We start from the raw sequence: 24,286 nt of genomic DNA on the forward strand, positions 1-24,286 counted from the left end.
CTAAGGACATCACACACATCCATGCCCGAGGCAGGTTTCGAACCTGCGACCGTAGCGGTCTCGCGGTTCCAGGCTGCAGCGCCTAGAACCGCACGGCCACTTCGGCCGGCGGCCGGTAGTGTATATACTGTATCCCCAGAATGCGACGTATGTATTGGACAGCCTGGAGAACAGCGCAAAGCTGCGTAGTAAAAACCTAACACAGTGGTTGGTTGGTTGAATGGGGGAAGGGGACCAAACAGCGAGGTCATCGGTCCCATTGGATTAGTGAAGGATGCGGAAGAAAATCGGCCGTGCTCTTTCAAAGGAACCATTCCGGCATTTGCTTGGAGCGATTTATCTAAATTACGAAAATAAATCGGGATAACCGGACGCAGGTTTGAACCGTCGTCCTCTGGAATTAGAGTCCAGTGTGATAACCTCTGCGCCACCCTGCTCCACATACATATGTTCGACGCCAAGTCCTTTGGTGAATTCAACGCAGCGTCAACACAGTGGTGTGGCAGCTGCTGACAACGTCCTGATAGCAGTCATTGGTGTATCGCTGGAGGGAGCGGTCCAGACCTCTGGCTGTCTAATGGCGGCTGCAGTCCGAGCGGGGCCTGGGCTACGCGATGACGCATTGGCCTAGTGCAGAGGGCCAGCAGGTGTCGGCGCCCGCCTATCGTATCAACTTCACGCGTCGCCTGCGCGTCCTCCCAGGCGACCGTGCGCTGGCAGGCGTGGGTGGTAGGGGGTGGAGGCGGGGGTGGCTGTTTCCGGGCGGCAGGTGTCGGCGCGGCAGTCAGTCACCGCCGCCACGCAATCTGGTCCGTTGTTTCGCGTCTCCTCTGCGTGTCTGTGCCCGCCGCCCATTGTTCTGGCCAGCGCGCTCCAGGGCCCGATATATCGACCGCCGCCGCTATAGTCCGTCCCACCACAGGACGCCGAGCCGCCAAATGCAGTCGCCGCCGGCGCCGACGTTCCGTGTCACTGCCGACTACACCGTGTCCCGCAAGTTCCGACACCCGGCCCTCACATTTCGAAACACGTCACTGCCCTCAGCCAACCGCATCCAAACGGAGAGACGTTCAGTCTCACCATACTGATACAGTATTTTTGTGTAGTATTCTCTATATTCAATACTAAACAGGCAGTCAGTGACCCAGCTCCATGCGAGTACGAAGTACAGTGTGTCCCGCAAGTTACGACACGTACCACCTGACATTTCCTAAAAACGTATCCATCTTGAACCAAATGCGTCCAGACAAAGTGAAGCTCACGGTATATTGGTAATTTTTACTCATGGACCGTCTGACAGCAACTGAATAAAACAAAAATTTTAGTGCCATGCGCATTTCGCCTTTATTTTCTGCAAGGCATCATCAGTGGCCTGGAATATGTACATATGTCAGTTATTTAATTTACGTTTTTGCCACTGTGCATATAGGTTATAAACAGTTCTCGTGGTTGGTATTTCCTATTAAGTAGTAATGTTTTGAACTCTACTTACAGGTTGCGTGGACAATTTCTTACATATTACGCTCGCGTTTGTATACGATGTTTGTCATGGTTGCTTATTCTCATTATTTTCATTTCTTGTTCCACGTTTGTAGGATGATGATTATTGTGAGGAAGAGAGGACTAAAAAAGTTGAAAGTGAAGCTGAGTTTCACGGTCTGAAAATAAAATTTTTCTGTACCGTTTTGAACGTTCAACGCAAAGTCGGCAGTCAGTGACCCATCATCATCATCATCATCATTATCCATGAACAGTTTTCAATCGCTGGCTGGGTCTATTCGGAAAATAAGCCTCGCCATCAAGTCCGGTTTTCCCACCGGCTTCTCTGCACACTCTGGTGCACTTGTCGCCTCTTTTTTCAACACACCACTTCACACGAGCCAACTATCTCTCTCTCTCTCTCTCTCTCTCTCTCTCTCTCTCTCTCTCTCTCCCCCTCTCTCTCTCGGTCGTTCCTTCGCTTCTCCATTTCATGTATTTTCTTGATAGTCTTGCTTTCCATTCTCTTTAAGCCTTGATGCTTCTGCCGGCCAGTGTGGCCGAGCGGTTCTAGGCACTTCAGTCTGGAACCGCGCGATCGCTACCGTCGCAGGTTCGAATCCTGCCTCGGGCATGGATGCGTGTGATGTCCTTAGCTTAGTTAGTTGTAAGTAGTTTTCAGTTCTGGGGGACTGATGACCTCAGACGTTATGTTCCATAGTGCTCAGAGCCATTTGAACCATTTTTTGATGTTTCTATCCTATCATTCCTCATCCTATCTCTCCTTTTCACTCCTACTTCTGAGGAATTTCATTTGACACACCTGTAATATGCGGACAGATCTTTTCTTAATTACCCACGTTTTAGATGCATAGATCAGTATTGGACTCAAGCAACTTCATATATTACGAGGCGCGTTCACAAAGTAAGGCTCTATTAGGTGCGAAATGGAAACCACTGTGAAAATCCGATGGAACATTGCAGAGATGTGAAACTTCCTGTGCTGGACCGAGACTCGAACACGGGACCTTTGCCATTTGTGGGCAACTGCTCTACCATCTGAGCTACCCAAGCACGACTCACGCCCCGTCCTCATAGCTTTACTCCTGCCAGTACCTCGTCTCCTACGTTCCAAACTTTACAGTTATAATCTGCCAGGAAGTTTCATATCACTGCACACTCCGCTGCAGAGTGGAAATCTCATTCTTTGCACAGATGTGTTGGGCAGTGTCTAGTGTGCCTGTTGATAGCTTCACGGCGCTCTTTTCAGTTCAGAGCGCGAATTGATCACTTAGAAATGCCAAAAACAACAGTGTCTCCCGCCAAGTATGTGGATCTAATGAGATGTTTCGCCTAAAGCTATGCAGCCCACATAACATATATGCTATGCATTTCTTTCTTCAAGGTAATTCTCAGCCGCATTCTGTAGGGGCAATGAAGACGCTCCTGCAATGTTTGATCACTCACAGTACATCCCTTAACTGCCTCACTCCATTGTTCATCTCTGCTCACATGAACCGCTGGCTACGAAGACAACATTTTGGCTCAAACAACGAAAGGCAGACCATCGCAAAGAATTACTGAAAAACACAGGCAGCTGCTTTCTGTGACAGGGGCACTGGAAAGTTTGTACAACGCTGCGATAAATGTGTAAGTTGGAGTTTCATCGATTTAGAGAGGTAGCTGGAAGGTGTGGTTAACTGTTGTGAAAAAAAATTTTTTTTGACTTTCACTGTGTTCTTCATTTTGCGACCTATTGGACATTACTTTCTGAAGCGCCCTCGTACATATTTGCTTTTTTGTGGGACGTCTTTGTTCCAAACCAGGCTCCTAACACTTCGCAAGAACGCTTCCGCCTGTTTGCTATGTTCGTCGATCTCTTTCTCATTTCTTCCACTTTCCTATACCACACTTCCCAAGCACTTCGCACTTTCCAACTTTTGCGGATATTCACTTCCAATCCTTATTCTGCTAGTTGGTCTATCTTTCTTTCTAGCTGTAAACAGAAACTTACACTTGTTTACATTAAATTTCATTTCATACTGCCTCACAGTTTCTTCCCAACTACACGGTTGTTTGCCGGCCGGAGTGGCCGAGCGGTTCTAGTCGCTTCAGTCTGGAACCGCGCGATCGCTACGGTCGCAGGTTCGAATCCTACCTCGGGCATGGGTGTGTGTGATGTCCTTAGGTTAGTTAGGTTTAAGTAGTTCTACGTTCTAGGGGACTGATGACCTCAGAAGTTAAGTCCCATAGTGCTCAGAGCCATTTGAACCATTTTACACGGTTGTTTGTGAATCTCCTTCCCCCCGTTTCCCCAGATCGACAAGTCATACGTGAACCAACTGCATTCAAATATGAAGCAGGCTGTTTCCCACAAGTTCGACATCCCTCACATTTTGATACACATGAATGTTACGGGTTGGGGTTGTTGGGTTGTTGTGGCGGAGGAGACCAGACAGAGAGGTCATCGGTCTCATCAGATTAGGGAAGGACAGGAAAGGAAGTCAGCCGTGGTACTTTCCAAGGAACCATCCCGGCATTTGCCTGGAGAGATTTAGGGAATCAGAGAAAACGTAAATCAGGATGGCCGGACGCGGGTTTGAACCGTCGTCCTCCCGAATGCGGCTCCAGTGTGCTAACCCCTGCGCCACCTCGCTCGGTAAATGCTACGAAACGTATATGCAAACGAGTTGATCACTCATCCGAGTCCCTCGTTACGCATATACTACTTTAGTGGAGTATTTGTATACTATGTGTATTGTATACGAAATGGGAAATCACTGAATCCAGTTCCAGTCAAGTACAGAGTACAGTGTGTGTTGCAAGTTCGAGACACAGTAGCATTTGTGAAATACTTAAATGCATTGAGCCAAATGCAAGCACACTGCCTCTCCCATTTGAGGATGTGATATGTGACACTAGTATCCCTGACCGTCAGGCAGTTCTAGCAACTTTGATTGCCTAAACGTGTACGTACCTACTACAGCCTGTCCCGCAAATTCTGACATCCACCTCTCACATTTCGAAATACGTTACTGCCTTCAACGAAGTGCATCCACATGAAATGAAGTTTAGTGACACGTAACTGAAATAGTACAAGGGGTATTCGTGAAGTAAGTTCGAATGGACCACGAAATGCAAACCACTGTGAAAATCAAAAATGTTTCATTTCTAACAGTTAGCTACAACTTCCTGTTACTTCTCTACATTGACGCCGGTCTGACTTCAACATTTGGCACAGCATTGTACCAGCTTTCCAATACTTTCGTCATTGAAGGCAGCCGCCAGTGCTTTCCGCCAATTCTCTACGCTGGTGTACACCTCGTTGCCTGTGTCAAAATGTTGCCTTCATAGCGAGCGGTTCATGTGAGACTCAGAGGGAGCCAATGACGGGCGGTATTACGGGTAATGAAATGCTTTCCACCGAAAACGCTGCAGGAGCATCTTCATTGCACCTGCAGAATGTGGCTGAAAACGGTCCTGGAGAAGGAAATGCACGACAGTTATGTTGTGTGGGCTGCATAGTATCAGGCGAAATTTCGCACTAGACCCTCGCGCTCGGCGGCAGATACCATGTTTTAGGCATCTTTACGTGCTCACTGAGCACTCAGCGGTAAAAAGAGAGACGTGACGCGATCGGCGAGCGTACTGGAGCATGGCCAAGCACTCCATGCAAAGCTTCATCGGAGGTGTCACAGTGGTGCCCGTTTCGCGATCGATCGGAACTTACTTTCCGCGTATTATGATGATGATGTTTGGTTTGAGGGGCGCTCAACTGCGCGGTCATCAGCACCTGTACAAAGTTCCAATTTTTACACAATACAATTTTTACTCAGTCCAGTCAAGCCACTGTCACGAATGATGATGATAATGATGAAATAATGAGGACAACATAAACACCTAGTCCCTAGACAGAGAAAATGTCCAATCCGGCCGGGAATCGAACCCGGGACCCTGTGATCCAGAGGCAGCAACGCTAGCCACTAGACCACCAACTGCGGACTATTTCCAGAATATCCCTCGCATTTTCGTGTATCTCTTTTGTATACTGAATACAAAGTGAGCAGTCAGTCACCTGCAAATCCATAGAGAACAATGTACAGTGTATGTTGCAAGTTCCAGCTCCCTCACATTTATAAACACACAAAAGATTCCTAACAAGTGTATGCAAAAGGGTGATCTCTCATTTGAGTCCTATACAGTACTCTCGTGGAGTGTTTACTGATGCTGAATACGAAGTGGGTAGTCAGTGACCCCATTCCATGTAAGTGTTAATTTCGACTCGCCATCATATTTTTGAAACATATAAATGCATTGAGCCAAGTGCATCCGTACAAAGCGTCCCCCTTTTTGAATGTGTTAGGCTATGGCACTACTGACAATCAGATGGTTCTGCCAACTATGTCCACTGAAGTAAAAACTATAAATGTTCAAATGTGTGTGAAATCTTATGGGACTTAACTGCTAAGGTCACCAGTCCCTAAGCTTACACACTACTTAACCTAAATTATCCTAAGGACACACACACACACACACACACACACACACACACACACACAGACACACACGCCCGAGGGAGGAGTCGAACCTCCGCCGGGACCAGCCGCACAGTCCATGACTGCAGCGCCCTAGAACGCTCGGCTAATCCCGCGCGGTAAACTGTATATCGACCGAGTACAAGGAACGCCATCACACACAGAGAGGGCATCACATAGCAAGGCGCAACGTAGCTATGGTCAAACGCCATAGTGGGTGCACACAACACGGATTGATTTACGCTGCCGTCAGACGTCACTCAAACAGTTTCAAACTGGGCAACCCTCCGCCAAATGCGTATATAAACACACAGCTCCTCTTAGTCACTAGCAGAATATCACCAGTTCCGAAACAACTCAAATCGCTTAAGAATGGCAAGTCTTCCGGTACAGATGGTACGAGGTGCATTCAAGTTCTAAGGCCTCCGATTCTTTTTCTCCGGATTGGAAAGAGATAAAAACATTCGCATTGTTTTAAAATGAGGCCGCGTTCATTGTCAATACATCCCAGAGATGGCAGCACCGTACGGCAGATGGAATTTTACCGCCAGCGGCGACAATGAGAACTGTTTTAAATACTTAAAATGGCGACGTTTTCCTTACTTGAACAGCGTGCAATCATTCGTTTTCTGAATTTGCGTGGTGTGAAACCAATTGAAATTCATCGGCAGTTGAAGGAGACATGTGCTGATGGAGTTATGGATGTGTTAAAAGTGCGTTTTTGGGTGTGACAGTTTAATGAAGGCAGAACATCGTGTGACGACAAACCAAAACAACCTCGGGCTCGCACAAGCCGGTCTGACGACACGATCGAGAAAGTGGAGAGAATTGTTTTGGGGGATCGCCGAATGACTGTTGAACAGATCCCCTCCAGAGTTGGCATTTTTGTGGGTTCTGTGCACACAATCCTGCATGACGACCTGAAAATGCAGAAAGTGTTATCCAGGTGGGTGCCACGAATGCTCACGGCCGACCACACTGCTGCCCGTGTGGCATGTTGCCGAGCAATGTTGACGCGCAACGACAGCACGAATGGGACTTTCTTTTCGTCGGTTGTGACAATGGATGAGACGTCGATGCCAATTTTCAATCCAGAAACAAAGCGCCATTCAGCTCAATGGAAGCACACAGATTCACCGCCACCAAAAAAATTTGGAGTAACTGCCAGTGCTGTAAAAAAGATGGTGTCCATGTTCTGCGACAGCGAGGGCGTAGTCCTTACCCATTGCGTTCCAAAGGGCACTACGGTAACAGGTGCACCCTACGAAAATGTTTTGAAGAACAAATTCCTTCCTGCACTGCAACAAAAACGTCCGGGAAGGGCTGCGCGTGTGCTGTTTCACCAAGACAACGCACCCGCACATCGAGCTAACGTTACGCAACAGTTTCTTCGTGATAACAACTTTGAAGTGATTCCTCATGCTCCCTACTCACCTGACCTGGCTCCTAGTGACTTTTGGCTTCTTCCAACAATGAAAGACACTCTCCGTGGCCGCACATTCACCAGCCGTGCTGCTATTGCCTCAGCGATTTTCCAGTGGTCGAAACAGACTCCTAAAGAAGCCTTCGCCGCTGCCATGGAATCCTGGCGTCAGCGTTGTGAAAAATGTGTACGTCTGCAGGGCGATTACGTCGAGAAGTAACGCTAGTTTGATCGATTTCGGGTGAGTAGTTAATTAGAAAAAAAATCGGCCTTAGAACTTGAATGCACCTCGTACACCAATCAGGTCCCTTCCAGATTATGCAGACACAATAGCGGCTTTCTTAGCAATTATATACAATTAGTCACTTGACGAAAGGTCTGTTCCTACAGACTGGAAAGTAGAACAGGTCAAGAAGGGAAATAGGAGTACCCCATTGAACTACAGACCCATATCACTCACCTCAATTTGCAGTAGGATTTTGGAGCATATATTGCACTCTAACATTATGAATCACCTTCAAGAAAATGATTTGCTTTTGATACGGTTGCTCACAAGCGACTATTAATCAAACTGCGTGCATGTAGAGTATCGTCTCAGTTGTATGACTGGATTCGTGATTTCCTCTCAGAGAGTCACAGTTCGTAGTGATAGACGGTAAATCATCGAGTATAATAGAAGACCCGTGGTCTAGGGGTGGCGTCTTTGATTCATAATCAAAATGTCTTCGGTCCCCGATTCGATCCCCGCCACTGCCTAATTTTTGATAAATAATCAGCATTGGCGGCCGAAGACTTCCGGCATAAGAAGTCAGCCTAATTCTGCCAACGGTCTTGTCAAAGAGGACGGAGGAGCGGATAGAGGTTCAGGGCACTCTCTTGTCCTAGGGGTAGGAAATTGCCCCTAAAGGCGGAAGAATCAGCAATGATCAACGACATGAGGATGCAGAAGGCAATGGAAACCACTGCATTAAAGACACGTAACGTGTATCCACAGGACATGTGGCCTGTAATTGAAGAAGTGTCATGATGATCTCTCCATTGGCAAAAGATTCCGGAATAGTCCCCCATTCGGATCTCCGGGAGAGGACTGCCAAGGGGGAGGTTACCATGAGAAAAAGATTGAATAATCAACGAAAGGATAACGTTCTAAGACTCGGGGCGTGGAATGTCAGAAGCTTGAACGTGGTAGGGAAACTAGAAAAATCTGAAAAGGGAAATGCAAAGGCTCAATCTAGATATAGTAGGGGTCAGTGAAGTGGAAGGAAGACAAGGATTTCTGGTCAGATGAGCATCGGGTAATATCAGCAGCAGCAGAAAATGGTATAACAGGTGTAGGATTCGTTATGAATAGGAAGGTAGGGCAGAGGGTGTGTTACTGTGAACAGTTCAGTGACCGGGTTGTTCTAATCAGAATCGACAGCAGACCAACACCGACAACGATAGTTCAGGTATACACGCCGACGTCGCAAGCTGAAGATGAACAGATAGAGAAAGTGTATGAGGATATTGAAAGGGTAATGCAGTATGTAGAGGGGGACGAAAATCTAATAGTCACGGGCGACTGGAATGCAGTTGTAGGGGAAGGAGTAGAAGAAAAGGTTACAGGAGAATATGGGCTTGGGACGAGCAATGAAAGAGGAGAAAGACTAATTCAGTTCTGTAACAAGTTTCAGCTAGTAATAGCGAATACCCTGTTCAAGAATCACAAGAGGAGGAGGTACACTTGGAAAAGGCCGGGAGATACGGGAAGATTTAAATTAGATTACATAAAGGTCAGACAGAGATTCCGAAATCAGATACTGTATTGTAAGGCGTACCCAGGAGCAGATATAGACTCAGATCACAATATAGTAGTGATGAAGAGTAGGCTGAAGTTCAAGACATTCGTCAGGAAGAATCAATACGTAAAGAAGCGGGATACGGAAGTACTAAGGAATGACGAGATACGTTTGAAGTTCTCTAACGCTGTAGATACAGCAATAAGGAGTAGCTCAGTAGGCAGTACAGTTGAAGAGGAACGGACATCTCTAAAAAAGGGCCTTCGCAGAAGTTGGGAAGGAAAACATAGATACAAGGAAGGTAGCTGCGAAGAAACCATGGGTAACAGAAGAAATACTTCAGTTGATTGATGAAAGGAGGAAGTACAAACATGTTCCGGGAAAATCAAGAATACAGAAATACAAGTCGCTGAAGAATGAAATAAATAGGAAGTGCAGGGAAGCTAAGACGAAATAGCAGCAGGAAAAATGTGAAGACATCGAAAAAAAGATATGATTGTCAGATGGACAGACTCAGCATACAGGAAAGTCAAAACAACCTTTGGTGACATTAAAAGCAACGGTGGTAACATTAAGAGTGCAACGGGAATTCCTCTGTTAAATGCAGAGGAGAGGGCAGATAGGTGGAAAGAATACATTGAAAGCATCTATGAGGGTGAAGATTTGTCTGATGTGATAGAAGAAGAAACAGGAATCGATTTAGAAGAGATAGGGGATCCAGTATTAGAATCGGAATTTAAAAGAGCTTTGGAGGACTTACGGTCAAATAAGGCAGAAGGGATGGATAACATTCCATCAGAATTTCTAAAATCATTGGGGGAAGTGGCAACAAAACGACTATTACGTTGGTATGTAGAATATATGAGTCTGGCGACATACCATCTGACTTTCGGAAAAGCATCATCCACACAATTCCGAAGACGGCAAGAGCTGACAAGTGCGAGAATTATCGCACAATCAGCTTAACAGCTCAAGCATCGAAGCTGCTTACAAGAATAATATACAGAAGAATGGAAAAGAAAATTGAGAATGCGCTAGGTGACGATCAGTTTGGCTTTAGGAAAAGTAAAGGGACGAGAGAGGCAATTCTGACGTTACGGCTAATAATGGAAGCAAGGCTAATGAAAAATCAAGACACTTTCATGTGATTTGTCGACCTGGAAAAAGCGTTCGACAATATAAAATGGTGCAAGCTGTTCGAGATCCTGAAAAAAGTAGGGCAAGCTATAGGGAGAGACGGGTCATATACAATATGTACAACAACCAAGAGGGAATAATAAGAGTGGACGATCAAGAACGAAGTCCTCGTATTAAGAAGGGTGTAAGACAAGGCTGTAGCCTTTCGCCCCTACTCTTCAATCTGTACATCGAGGAAGCAATGATGGAAATAAAAGAAAGGTTCAGGAGTGGAATTAAAATACAAGGTGAAAGGATATCAATGATACGATTCGCTGATGACATTGCTATCCTGTGTGAAAGTGAAGAAGAATTAAATGATCTGCTGAACGGAATGAACAGTCTAATGAGTACACACTATGGTTTGAGAGTAAATCGGAGAAAGACGAAGGTAATGAGAAGTAGTAGAAATGAGAACAGCGAGAAACTTAACATCAGGATTGATGGTCACGAAGTCAGTGAAGTTAAGGAATTGTGCTACCTAGGCAGTAAAATAACCAATGACGGACGGAGCAAGGAGGACATCAAAAGAAGACTCGCTATGGCAAAAAAGGCATTTCTGGCCAAGAGAAGTCTACTAATATCAAATACCGGCTTTAATTTGAGGAAGAAATTTCTGAGGATGTACGTCTGGAGTACAGCATTGTATGGTAGTGAAACGTGGACTGTGGGAAAACCGGAACAGAAGAGAATTGAAGCATTTGAGATGTGGTGCTATAGACGAATGTTGAAAATTAGGTGGACTGATAAGGTAAGGAATGAGGAGGTTCTACGCAGAATCGGAGAGGACAGGAATATGTGGAAAACACTGATAAGGAGAAGGGACAGGATGATAGGACATCTGCTAAGACATGAGGGAATGACTTCCACGGTACTAGAGGGAGCTGTAGAGGGCAAAAACTGCAGAGGAAGACAGAGATTGGAATACGTCAAGCAAATAATTGAGGACGTAGGTTGCAAGTGCTATTCTGAGATGAAGAGGTTGGCACAGGAAAGGAATTCGTGGCGGGCCGCATCAAACCCGTCAGTAGACTGATGACCAAAAATAAAAAAAAAGGTAGTGTCATAGGTCCTCTGCTATTCCTGATTTACATAAATGATCTAAGTGATAATCTGAGCAGCCCCCTTAGATTGTTTGCAGATGTTGTAATTTGCCGTGTAATAAAATGATCTGACGATCAATTGCAATTACAAAATGATCTAGAGAGAATTTCTGTATGGTGCGAAAAGTGGCAATTGGCACTAAACAAAGAAATGTGCGAGGTCATCCACATGGGTACTAAAATAAATCTGATAAATTTTGGGTATTCGCTAAATCGCACAAATCTAAGGGGTGTCAATTCGACTAAATACCTAGGAATTACAATTACGAGTAACTTAATTTGGAAAGACCACATATATAATATTGTGGGGAAGGCGGAACAAAGACTGCGCTTTGTTGGCAGAACACCTAGAAGATGCGACTAACCCACTAAAGAGACAGCCTACATTACACTTGGCAACGGCCTTGCCACAGTGGAAACACCGGTTCTCGTGAGATCACCGAAGTTAAGCGCTGTCGGGCGTGGCCGGCACTTGGATGGGTGACCATCCAGCTGCCATGCGCTGTTGCCATTTTTCGGGGTGCACTGAGCCTCATGATGCCAATTGAGGAGCTACTCGACCGAATAGTAGCGGCTCCGGTCAAAGAAAACCATCATAACGACCGGGAGAGCGGTGTGCTGACCACACGCCCCTCCTATCCACATCCTCAACTGAGGATGACACGGCGGTCGGATGGTCCCGATGGGCCACTTGTGGCCTGAAGACGGAGTGCCTACATTTCACTTGTCCATTCTCTGCTGGAATATTACTGCGCGGTATGGGATCCTTGCCGGCTGAAGTGGCCGAGCGGTTGTAGGCGCTACAGTCTGGAACCGCGCGACCGCTACGGTCGCAGGTTCGAATCCTGCCTCGGGCATGGGTGCGTGTGATGTCCTTAGGTTAGTTAGGTTTAAGTAGTTCTAAGTTCTAGGGGACTGATGACTTCAGCAGTTAAGCCCCAAAGTGCTCAGAGCCATTTGAACCAAGCCATTTTTATGGGATCCTTACGAGGTAGGATTGATGGAGGACATCCAAAAATTGCGAAGAAGGGCAGCTCGTTTCGTGTTATCGCACAATAGGGGTGAGAGTGTCGCTGATATGATACGCGGGGGGGCGAGATCTATTTATGAAATTTTAATCACCAACTTTCTCTTGCAATGCAAAAATATTTTGTTGACACCTTCCTACGTCGGGAGAAATGATCATCATAATAAAGTAAGGGAAATCAGAACTCGAACGGAAAGATTTAGGTGTTCCTTTTTTCCACGCGCCATTCGAGAGTGGAATGGTAGAGAAGTAGTATGAAAATGGTTCGATGAACCCTTGAAACGTCCCCTTAGAAAAATTTATGAATTACTGTGCTGATAAACCCCTTACGTTATTTGATTTTCAAACAGCTGAGCAGAACTGAACGTACTCAGACATTTCGCTCTTTACCTATTCCGATCAACACTAAACTGACACACAATATTTTTAGCGCAACGCAATCTGACTTTCAATAATCCCTACAAAAGAATGGCCCTGACTAACAATAAGCTATACCTTTCATGAATCACTTACCTCACAAAAATTTTCGTTACTCGAATTACTGCAATACAGCGAGCGCCAATACTGCCAGCTAAATAAAAGATTCTAACTAGTGAAGTCAGTAACTACTGATAGGCACAGTTAGTAAATGAAAGATTTTGATAAAGAACAAACAATGTATTTACCTTAACAATGTTCAAAAGTTATAATATATATGTCAGTTCATGAAATCCAGTCTCACACAAATTTACTCTCTCTGATGGACACACGTCCAGATCATCCGCTCTCAAAACTCCGCCATCTATCTCCCCACATCCACCACTGCTGGCGGCTCACCTCCAACTGCGCAACGCTACGCGCTGTTCACATCCAGTTGCCCATCACTACAATAGCGAATATTCCAAAAATGCCACCCAGCCACAGTCTGCACACAGCACAGCCAGTGATTTTCGTACAGAGCGCTACGTGGCGTAACCAACATAAAAACCTAAACAGCCTACTTACACCCTCTGCCATGCACTTAAGTGTGAATTGCAGAGTAACCATGTAGATGTGGACTTCGAAGTTGGCCGGCCGAAGTGGCCGTGCGGTTCTAAGCGCTGCAGTCTGGAACCGCGAGATCGCTACGGTCGCAGGTTCGAATCCTGCCTCGGGCATGGATGTGTGTGATGTCCTTAGGTTAGTTAGGTTTAAGTAGTTCTAAGTTCTAGGGGACTGATGACCACAGATGTTAAGTCCCATAGTGCTCAGAGCCATTTGAACCATTTTGAACTTCGAAGTTGTCAACACCATGCCTGAAGTCAGCTGCAGGACTTTTCTACAGGGTGTTCAGAAACGATTCATTCCAATTAATAGAGGAGTTATAGAACATAAAAAAGTATGTTTATGATGTATATACGCAGGCTGAAGTGACAAAAATTTGTACCACGGTTGGAATTGGAACTGTGCCAGGTTCGTGTAGTGTTAAGAGACCTGTCTAGTGAGAATGGACCCACGTACAGATCCTAGCCTTTTCGTTCGTCGCTTCAGTCTGTATACAGGATGACAATTACTGAACTACATGGAAAAAACGTAACTTAGTTACGAACCACGGCGTGCACACACTTTATTCAACATGTAAACGTGACTATAGATATTCGCATTTAGGTTATGACATGTTCGATATGCCTGTCATCATTAGCAACGATGTGGTTTAGACGACTAGCGAAATTCTGCATGACCCGCTGTAGTGTCGGAACATCGGTGCTGTCTATGACCTTTTGAATGGCTGTTTTGATGTTGAGGCAGAATTCAACCTTTTTTTTCAAATAATGTTGCTCTTTTGTTTCATAATTGGTTCAAAGAGAACATACAGAGTAGTCTTCCTTTGCGTAACATTCTGTACGATCAAATGGTTCAAATGGCTCTGAGCACTAGGGGACTTAACATCTTACGTCATTAGTCCCCTAGACTTAGAACTTCTTAAACCTAACTAACCTAAGGGCATCACACACATCCATGCCCGAGGCAGGATTCGAACCTGCGACCGTAACCGTCGCGCAGTTCCGGACTGAAGCGCCTAGAACCGCTCGGCCACTCTGGCAGGCTTCTGTATGATCCAAAAATACCGTAGAAGACATTTATCTCAATACAAGTTATGAGAGCCAGTTATACGATTAAATTTTTTTGATGGGTGTATTAAAACCCCCTACATGTCGCTCCCATATGGACCGCGGAAGCGAGCTCATAGATGCGTAAACCCTTTGGTGACCAGTGGGAACTATAGTTCCCACTTATTTGTTTTGTCTGTAAGTTCAGTGGTAATCCGTGTTCCCACTTCTAACTTGTGCTACCATCTCTGTTAGAGTGTACTAACTAATGTAGATTGTCAACGGTTAGGCGAAAGCTGTCGTATTTCTACCTTGTGAGTCAATCAATGCAGAAGCGCAGTTCCCGCGTGAAAACGAGCCACTGTTTCGACCGCTACAGCGTTTTTTGGATAGTGTGCTTTCCTTTTGCGTGTGAAGTGACTTAAATTTATCGTCTTTTATATTTATGAGGGAGATAGTATTCATGTATATTTGCTGGATTTGACTGAAAATTATATAAATATTACAAGGTAAGTTAGTGGAAGCAGAAGTGAAGTATTCTGCCCATTGGCTGTGGCAGAGTATAATAAAACAATGGAAGGAGTGGATAGATATGATCAGCTGCGTGAACGGTATGCTGTAGGCCGTCGTTCATAGAAGTGGTGGCACAGAGTGTTTTTCTTTCTTGTGGATTTGGCAGTTGTCAATTCCTGCGTTATGTGGAAGCTACAGAAGACAGAAGCAGACCAGCTAAATTTAGATTGCACTTGGTAAGGCAGCTTATCTCTGGCTTCTCAAGTCGTAAGAGAAGAGGAAGGCCTGTTCATTTTCAAACACCAAAAAGAGGTGTGTCTGGAGTACCAGATGAAGTTTCTCTTGAGAAAGTTGGAACTCATTTCCCTACAAAAGGGACAAAAAACAGAAGATGCCGCTAATGTAGCACCAAGAAGAAAGAAAAGAGAACAAAAATAATGAGTAGCAACTGCCGTGTACCTTTGTGTGCAGCACCGTGCTTCTGTAAGTTCCGTAGTACATCACTTTAGTGAACTCAAAGGACAGTATGAACTAATACAAATACAAATGTAATGTTTAATATGTTTTTGTACTAAAAAATAAAGGAAATACATTTTTTTTAAATTAGCAAATGAAGTTACTCCTGATTTCGGTGGGAACAATAGTTCCCACTAATTTTTTTATACTCGTAGGTTAAACTCTCACTTTCAAGATTTAAACTATGATTTTATGAACGGTTTCTTAGCCCAATGAAGTGTTCATAAAAAGTCTACAACTTCCGGAAATAGTTTGGTCACTAAAGGGTGCAGCCGTTCTTACCATGCCCCATACAGGAACGCTTAAGCATCCTCAACATTGTCGAAAATTATCGTTTTCGTGGTGCAGGTCTTGCGGTGTGGGAAGGCAGATTGGTGCGTGAGTGTGCTGACCACCTGGTCTTTGAACACAGCACACTCACATGTAACCAGTACTGTGACACTGTATTCCTTTCCCATGTGCGTCGCTTCAGGAGTGCATTCAGCCCTTTTATTCATTTGTATCGATAACAACGTGTGATCGCATCTGTCTGCGCTGGTTGAGGGGCTCTTGCAGCGGGAGCATATTCGACAAATGGACTACCCTGCCCGTTCCCCTGAACTAAATCTGATCGGGCACGTGTGAGAGGCATTGGGGAGACGTATTCCAGCAAGTCCACGTGCACCAACAACCTTCCACCAGTTGTCAGCCGCGCCGCTGAAGGAATCGAATTTTTGGAAATTTTTTGGTAGTTCCAATGGAACCAAACTGCTGAGGTCATCTGTCACTAGGCTTACCCACTACTTAACGTAACTAACTTCCAGTAAGGATCACACGGGCCCACCCGGTTAGCCGTGTGGTCTACAGCATGGATTTCCGGATTGGGAAGGAGCGCCTGGTCCCCAGCACGAATCTACCCGGCGGACTTGTGTCGAGGTCCAGTGAGCCGGCCAGTCGGTTGATGGTTTTTAGGCGGTTTTCCATCTGCCTTGGCGAATGCCGGCTGGTTCTCCTACTCTGCCTCAGCTACACTATGTCGGCGATTGCTGCGCAAACAAGTTCTCCACGTACGCGTACACCACCATTACTCTACCACGCAAACATAGGGGTTACACCTGTCTGGTGTGAGACGTTCCCTGTGAGGGTGGGGCGGTCCACCGAGGGGGGGGGGGGGGGGGGTGAACCGCACAATAACCTTGAAAGAGTGATTCGGTGTGGGGTGGCAGAGGGGTGAAGTGGTCTGCAGTAGTCGTGATGGGGTTGTGGGCCACTGCGGCAGTGGTGGGTGATGGAGCCTATCCGTCGTTTCTAGGCCCCCGATTAACATACAATGCAATACCACGATCACACACACACACACACACACACACACGCCTGAGGGAGGACTCGAACCTCCGAGGGGTGAGGTAACGCAAAGTGTGGCAAGGTGAGGAGTGGAATGTCCTTCCACAAGAACTCCTTACCAAACCTTGTGAACAGCACGAGGGCATGCACTGCCGTCTGTGGTGATCACACATTAAAAACCATGTCTAGCGTTTTATAAAGTCCAGGGGACCATCAGAAACCACGGTGATCGTCGTAATTTCCGTCTCTCAACAAAAGTGACATCTCTGTTCGTCTCATTCCTACTTCATCCAGCTACCTTCTGTTCTGCACTGAAAAAAATGGTTCAAATGGCTCTGAGCACTATGGGACTCAAATGCTGTGGTCTTAAGTCCCCTAGAACTTAGAACTACTTAAACCTAACTAACCTAAGGACATCACACACATCCATGCCAGAGGCAGGATTCGAACCTGCGACCGTAGCGGTCGTGCGGTTCCAGACTGTAGCGCCTTTAACCGCTCGGCCACTCCGGCCAGCCTTCTGCACTGAATCGTAGCAGCTTTTTCTATATATGCTCTTTCAGGGGAGTTGGAACGACCTATCCTAATGTTAAATTTAGTGCCTTGGCTTCCACGTATTTCAGGGAACACTGTAGCCATTAACTTTTACAGGACGTCAAACTGTATGGTCTGAGTCTACTGAAATACAATAATTGCATTTCAGCCACTGCTTTCGGAAATACAATTGCGCAGTTAAAATGGTGTGTCTTTTCTTGTACCTTATCGTAACTAATTTTAGTTACACATAATTTTAGTTCAGTAGACTCAGAAACCTCTAAAAGGGTGTACTAATTTTTCCCCGCTTTGTACATATGTAAACGATCTACAGGATAATTTCAAGCCACGGTCGCATTTATAGGGGACATCAATTTCAGAAGAATTGACATTCGAGTTCTGAAGAAAAGCCTCAGCAGTTGCATCAAGAGCTTTCGAACGGTGTGAAAAAAAATATAAGGAGAAATTGCGTGGAACACCAGTTATTCCTCCGACGCCTTTCCACCATACAGTGACTCTCCAGCTACACGAGATGATAGGATTCGCTCCTAGCCTCTGAAGAACGTCTGGAACAATATCGCTGCTCCAGCCTAAAACGAGACATCGATATCCGCCCACCCGTCTTGTTACTGAAACGTGACGCTTAATTAACGCTAATTGGCTTTCCAGTGCCAAATGTCAGCTAAAACTATCCAGAGCAGTAGGGAACGCAACTTTTTTTTTTTTTTTTTGCTACAAACCGGAGAATAAATAAACAGAAGTTCAAACAGAGTACTGCTTGCAAGACAGCAACAGACTGGTAAGGCTCCCTCGTTGCCTTTATTCTCCTTTCTCCGATAAACATCTCGCTTTTCTTATCTGCAACGAATGTAGTCCTCAGTAAAATTAGCACACCTTCATCTCACCTAGTCCTTCCCAAACTGTTTTGTTGTTGCTGTTGTTACCGCTCCTCTGGTCTTCAGGGACTGGTGTGACGCAGCTACCGACGCCGGTCAAATTCGTGCGAACCCTCTCCACCTCTGGATAATCACTTCAGCCTACACCCACCTCAGCCTGCTTAGTGTACTCATCTCTTGGTCTCCCTCTACGATTTTTACCTCTCATACTTCCCTCCATTTGCAAATCGGAGATATCTTGGTGACTCAGATCGTGTGCCATCAACCGATCCCTTCTTTTGCTCAAACTGTGCCAAAATTTATTTTATGACCAGTTCCATAAACACCTAATAAGTTATGGAACCTACTCGGTTCACCTTCAGCGATCTTCTGTCCCACCACATTTCAAACAATTCCATTCTGTTCTCTGAACCGCTTGTGGTTCAAATGGCTCGGTGCGCTATGGGACTTGATATCTGAGGTCATCAGTCCCCTAGAACTTAGAACTACTTAAACCTAACTAACCTAAGGACATCACACACATCCATGCCGGAGGTAGGATTCGAACCGGCGACTGTAGCGGTCGCGCGGTTTCAGACTGAAGCGCCTAGAACCGCTCGGCCACTCCGGCCGGCGAACCGCTTATCTCCCGTGTTTCATTTCCCAGTATGTCTACCTTCAAGCTATCCCCTTTTTCCAATCTGTACTTACCCAGCGTCCTAAGTAGCGGAGATATGAATGAGGGAATATTTTACCTCGGCAATATTTTATCCAAGACGATACCAAAATCGTTAAACGTACATCTACACTGAAGCGCCAAAGAAACTGGTAGAGGCATGCGTATTTATATAAACAGATGTGTTAACAGGCAGAATACGGTGCTGCGGTCGGCAACGCCTATATGAGACCTCCGAGGCATCAGTGAAGTGGGGATTTTTCCGAACGATAGTTTCACTAGTGTGCCGTGAATATGAGGAACCCGGTAAGAAATCAAATCAACGACATCGTTGCGCCCGGTAAAGAATCCTGCAAGAGCAGCACCAACGACGATGGAAGAGAATAGTTCAACGTGACAGAGGTGCAACACTTCCGCAAATTGCTGCACATTTCAATGCTGGGCCATCAACAGATGGCGAACCATTCAACGAAACATCGTTACGGACTTTCGGAGTGCAAGTCCCACTCGTGTACCCTTGATGACTGCACGACACAAAGCTTTACGCCTCGCCTGAACCCGTCAACACCGACATTGGACTCTTGACGACTGGAAACATGTTGCCTGGTCAGATGAGTGTCGTTTCAAATTGTATCGAGAGGATGGACGTGTACGGGTATGGAGACAACTTCATGAACCCGTGGATGTCAGCAGGGGACTGTTCAAGTCTATGGAGGCTCTGTAATGGTGAAGGTTGGTTGGTTGGTTGGTTTGGGGTAGGAGACCAGACAGCGTGGTCATCGGTCTCATCGGATTATGGAAGGATTGGGAAGGAAGTCGGCCGTGCCCTTTCAGAGGAACCATCCCGGCATTTGCCTGGAGTGATTTAGGGAAATCATGGAAAACCTAAATCAGGATGGCCGGACGCGAGAGTGGACCGTCGTCCTCCCGAATGCGAGTCCAGTGTAATGGTGAAGGGCGTTTGCGCTTGGAGTGTTATGGGACCTCTGATATGTTTCTATACGAGTCTGACAGGTGTCACGTACGTAAGCATCCTGTCTGATCACCGGCATCCATTCATGTACATTGTGCATTCCGACTGACTAGGGCAATTCCAGTAGGACCATGCGAAACCCCACACGTCCAGAACTGCTACAGAGTGGCACCATGAACACAGTTCTGAGTTTAAACACTTCCGCTGGTCACGAAACTCCCCAGACATGATTACTGAGCGTATCTGGGATGCCTTGCAACGTGCTGCTCAGAAGAGATCTCCACCCCCTCGTTACCTTGCGGAGTTGTGGACAGCCTTGCAGAATCCATGGTGTCAATGCCCTCCAGCACAACTTCGGACATTAGTCGAGCCCATGCCACGCCGTGTTGCGGCACTTCAGTGTTCTCGCAGGCGCCCTACAGTTTATTTGACTCTTCAAAAAGAGGATAATGGAATGTAGTCGAATTAAATCGGGTGATGCTGCGGGAATTACATTAGGAAATGAGACGCTTGAAGTAGTAAAGGAGTTTTTCTATTTGGGGAGCAAAATAACTGATGATGGTCGAAGTAGAGAGGATATAAAATGTAGAGTGGCAATGGCAAGGAAAGTGTTTCTGTAGAAGAGAAATTTGTTAACATCGAGTATAGATTTAAGTGTCAGGAAGTCGTTTCTGAAAGTATGGAGTGTAGCCATGTATGGAAGTGAAACATGAACGATTAATAGTTCGGACAAGAAGAGAATAGAAGATTTCGAAATGTGGTGCTACAGAAAAATGCTGACGATTAGATGGGTAGATCGCATAACTAATGAGGAGTTACTGAATAGAATTGGGGAGAAGAGGAGTTTGTGGCACAACTTGACTAGAAGAAGGGACTGGTTGGTAGGACATGTTCCGAGGCATCAAGGGATCACAAATTTAGCATTGGAGGGCAGCGTGGAGGGTAAAAATCGTAGAGGGAGACCAAGAGATAAACACACTAAGCAGATTCAGAAGGATGTAGGTTGCAGTAGGTACTGGGAGATGAAGAAGCTTGCACAGGATAGATTAGCATGGAGACCTGCATCAAACCAGTCTCAGGTCTCTCGTTCGCTGATGCCACGCTGGCACTGAGGTTGATAGCCGTCAGTTGCAGCACATCTTGTAAGACACAGTACAAATGGTAAGTTCATAGTGTCAATGATGGTATATGCAGTTGACCGTAACGAATGTAAATAAAAAGTACACAGTGATGTGATTTTATTCATATTATCTTCTCCGACACCAGGTTCCCGAACTCACATTGTCCAGTACAGCATGCTCTATGTCCTGTTAGATTTTTGCACACTTTTACGGAAACACACTGTATGTATTGTTCCACTACGAATGTTTTTACAAATAGTAGGTGTTTGCATGAACAAGTTGAAATTGTTACTACGAATATTTTGCTTGGAAATATACTATCTTTTTTAATTACACCATATTTATGATAAAATGAGCGTTGTTTAAACTGAAAAGGGGCTATGTCAGTCATTGAATTGTCTGCCTTTAATCCATGATTACAGCTTTCGGTATAAGATTGTATTCTTCCTGATGAGCATGTGGAAGTAACTACAGGGTTTGTGAGTAATACTGTTCAAGATTATACGATTTTTACAATATATCCCGGATCTACTGTTGGGTAACATCCCCATCTTTTGATGACATCTCAATTTCAGACCTTCACGACACTTTTTCAAGCTGAACGATGAAAATAAAAGATTTTACATCGACAATATTTTCGCTATTCACGCAGTAAAACTTCAGCGACAGACATGACGTTCTAATTTATTCCTTCTTTACTAGTAACTCTGTACGCAGCACGTTTGGTAGAGAGCATTCACATGTAGGCCACCACTAAAATTACCCGCTGATATTTTTTTATTTATTTGCACGTCAAGTTCCACAGGAACAAATTGGGGAGCAAATCTCAAAGGCTATGGAGCATGTCAGTACATGAAATTGCAACATAAAAGTAATAGCACATAACAATGAAATGTTTATGAAACCGAAAGAAGTCAATCCATGAGTTACAGTAAACGCAATCGACAATGCAACAAGGATCAGCTTAATTTTTCAAGGAACTCCTCGACAGAATAGACCCATGAGGAAACTCTTCAGTTTAGATTTGAAAGCGCGTGAATTACTGCGAAGATATTTGAATTCGAGTGGTAGCTTATTGAAAATAGATGCAGCAATATACTGCACACCTTTCTCCACAAGAGTTAAGGAAGTCCGAACTTAATGCAGGTTTGATTCCTGCCGAGTATTAACTGAGTGAAATCTGCTTATTCTTGGGAATAAACTAACATTGTTAACAAGAAATGACAGTAAGAAATATATATATATTGAGAGGCCAATGTCAAAATACCCAGACTCGTGAACAGGGGTCGACAAGAGGTTCGTGAACTTACACTACTCATTGCCCGAACCACACGTTTCTGAGCCAAAAATATCCTTTTAGAATACGAAGAGTTACCCAAAAAATATAATACCATACGACATAAGAGAATGAAAATAAGCAAAGTAGACTAATTTTCGTGCCTAACGATCACTCACTTAGATATCGTTCGAATAGTAAAAATAGCAGCATTAAGTCTTTGAACATGATCCTGAACATAGGCTTCCCATGACAGTTTACTAGCTATTTGAACGCCTAGAAATTTGAACAGTTCAGTTCCACTAATCATATGCCCGTTCTGTGAAATTAAAAGGTCAGGTTTTGTTGAATTGTTTGTTAGAAAAAACTGAGTCTTACTGTGATTTAGCGTTAGTTTATTTTCTACAAGCCATGAACTTAGGTCATGAACTGCACTATTTGAAACCAGGTCAATGTTGCACACAATCTCCTTTACTATCAATGTAGTGTGATCAGCGAACAGAAATATTTTAGAGTTACCCATAATACTAGGGGCATATCATTTATATAAATAAGCAACAGGAGTGGCCCCAACACTGATCCTTCGGGTAACCCCCCCCCCCCCTTAACTGTACCCCACTCAGACTCCACATCACAGCCGTTCTCAACGTTATGAATAATGACCTTTTGCTGTCTGTCGCTAAACTAAGAGGTGAACCAATTGTTAGCTACTCCCTGTATTCTGTAATGGTCCAACATCTGGAGCAATATCTTGTGCTCAACATAAACGCTATAGTTAAATAAAAAAATATGCCTAGCGTTCGAAACATTTTGTTTAGCCCAACCAGTACCTTACACAGAAAAGAAAATGTAGCATTTTCAGTTGTTAAACGACTTCTAAAGCCCGAACTGTACATTTGACAGCAAATCGTGTGATATAAAATGATCAATTATCCTTACACACACAGCCTTTTCAATAACTTTAGCAAACACTGATGACATAGAAATAGGTCTAAAATTGTGTACATTATTCTTTTCTCCCTTTTTATAAAGCGGCTTTACTACTGAGTACATTAATCGTTCAGGAAACTGGCCATTCCTAAAGGAAAAATTACAAATATGGTTAAATACAGAGCTAACATATGCAGCACAGTACTTTAATATTCTCCTAGACACTCCATCATAACCATGACAGTCCTTAGTCTTCAGTGATTTAATTATTGACTCAATCTCCCTCTTGTCTGTATCACAGAGGAGTATTTCAGACATCAATCTCTGAAAGACATTTTCCACGAGAGTTGTATGATTCCCTGTAGAAACTAAATTTTTATTTAATTCACCAGCAATGCTCAGAAAATGATTGTTGAATACTGTACATATATCTGATTTATCAGTAACAGAAATATTTTTACTACTGACTATATCGTCGAACTTGTGCTGCTGACCAGCCGCTTCCTTCACAACTGACCATATGGTTTTAATTTTATCCTGTGAATTAGCTATTCTATTTGCATACCACATACTCTTCGCTTTCCTAATAACATTTTTAAGCACCTTACAATACTGTTTGTAATGGGCTACTGTAGCTTGATTGTGACTACTTCTAACATTTTGATATAATTCCCGCTTTGTTCTACACGACATCCTTATGCCACTAGTCAGCCATCTGGGCTACCTATTACTGTTAGTAACCCGTTTAGATTGTTCTAACGGAAAGCAGCTCTCAAAGAGCATGAGAAATGTGTTAAGGAAAGCACTGTATTTACCATCTATGTTATCGGCACTATAAACGTCCTGCCACTCTTGATTCCTGACAAGGTTTAAAAAACTCTTGCTGTTGCGTTAACGTTCCTAGATAGTTTGTAATTATATGCGGCATTTGTTTGAGTTCGAAAGCCTTTCAGTGTTAA

At 44.7% G+C, this 24,286-nt stretch overlaps 1 pseudogene; it reads left to right on the forward strand.

Annotated features, from left to right (window-relative positions):
• Nucleotides 1-11,888: 11,888 nt before the first annotated feature.
• Nucleotides 11,889-12,005, forward strand: LOC124720666 (annotated as a pseudogene).
• The last annotated feature ends 12,281 nt before the right edge of the window (nt 12,006-24,286 follow it).

The sequence above is a fragment of the Schistocerca piceifrons genome, chromosome 11, assembly GCF_021461385.2.
Source record: "Schistocerca piceifrons isolate TAMUIC-IGC-003096 chromosome 11, iqSchPice1.1, whole genome shotgun sequence".
Lineage (NCBI taxonomy): Eukaryota > Metazoa > Arthropoda > Insecta > Orthoptera > Acrididae > Schistocerca > Schistocerca piceifrons.